Source organism: Elephantulus edwardii, unplaced genomic scaffold (assembly GCF_000299155.1).
Source record: "Elephantulus edwardii isolate Elephantulus edwardi_28Jun2011 unplaced genomic scaffold, EleEdw1.0 scaffold00324, whole genome shotgun sequence".
In the NCBI taxonomy this organism is placed as follows: domain Eukaryota; kingdom Metazoa; phylum Chordata; class Mammalia; order Macroscelidea; family Macroscelididae; genus Elephantulus; species Elephantulus edwardii.
In genome coordinates this window covers 569,408-570,836 of record NW_006400074.1, presented here as the reverse complement: position 1 = coordinate 570,836, position 1,429 = coordinate 569,408, and positions in this window count along the sequence as shown.

The following is a 1,429-nucleotide window of genomic DNA, read 5'->3' as shown; positions in this document are numbered from 1 at the left end:
ACAATCTCAATCTCTTCACCATCCATCCTGATGCTAAGTATAAATCTACATAATAATTTTGGCAGTAAAAATGTATAGAAGTAGCTCATCCAAGAGAACATTGTCACTGGCTGTGCTGCTTACCACTGAGAACTTTAATAGACTTTAGGAAAGGTGGGCCATCATCAGGCAAGATTCCCACGGGGTTGTAAACTACCAGAAAGGATTTCTTCAGGTACTGTGGGTTTCCCTACCTCTCCCTGAGGAAGTGCCTCAGCTAGGAGAAATTCCTCACCAACCAAATTCCTCACAGACCAAAAATGGCTTGAAGAACTTTAGGAAAGATGCACTTTCTTGCTGCGCAGTCCTGAAAGGACTTTGGGTTGAGTGAGTTGCCTCCTCCTCAAAGAGAATATTTTAAGTCTACAACTTATCAATAGCATCATAAAGAACTGCCAATAACCAACATAGACACAAGAGAAACAGCAGCAGCTGGCAGCTTCAAACATTATGGTGGGGGAGGGGAGGGAATAATCCTGCTTCTACAAGGAAGCAAAAGAAATATATCAATGTGGACACTCATAGGGTTGGCATGAGTCAGAGTTGACTCAGATACACTGAAAATTTGATCTGTGAGTGCCTGGATAGCTGTGTTGTGGGTTCCCAGCTTTTTTGTATAGAAGAATCCTTCCCCTTTTTCTTTGTTCCAAATGTCAAAACAGAACATGCCACTCCTTTTTAGAAACATTAGTGATAAATTTTCTTTCATCTCTTTTGGCTCATTCTCAACCAAAGGAGAGATTTCAACTACTGAAAAAGTAACAAATGATAAAAGAAAGAATTGAAACTATAAATAAATCAAATACTTCAGAGACAGGAAGCCTGGAGAAATAGATCACATGAAGTTATGTAAATAACTACTAAAGAAATTACAAATGATAGGAGAAAGAATATAAGCTATAAATAAGGAAATCTAATAATTTTTTTTAAATCATCACAAGACAGAGGGCACTGGAATACAGTATGAAAATAACAGAAATGTATGTAGGTGAAATCCAGACTATCAAGACCAAAATGGCAGGATTTTCCAACATGCTGGAGGGACAAAAGAGATGAAACAGAATCGGAGGGCTAGAAGACAAGAACATCCATGGAAACTTACTAAGAGAAAAAACTAAATGGATACAGAATGAAAATTAAGAAAATATTTTAATCCTGTGGAATAATATCAAAAGGATCAATATACATGTGATAAGAATTCCAGAACATGGGGAATCCCTTTTTCACTGGGGAAAGCACTGAGAAATTGTGGAAGAAATTTTCCCAGGAATGTCTATCTATGTTTCATTGATTATGCAAAGACATTTGACTGTGTGAATCATAACAAACTGTGGCTGACTCTGAGAAGAATGGGAATCCCAGAACATTTAATTGTGCTAATATGAAACCT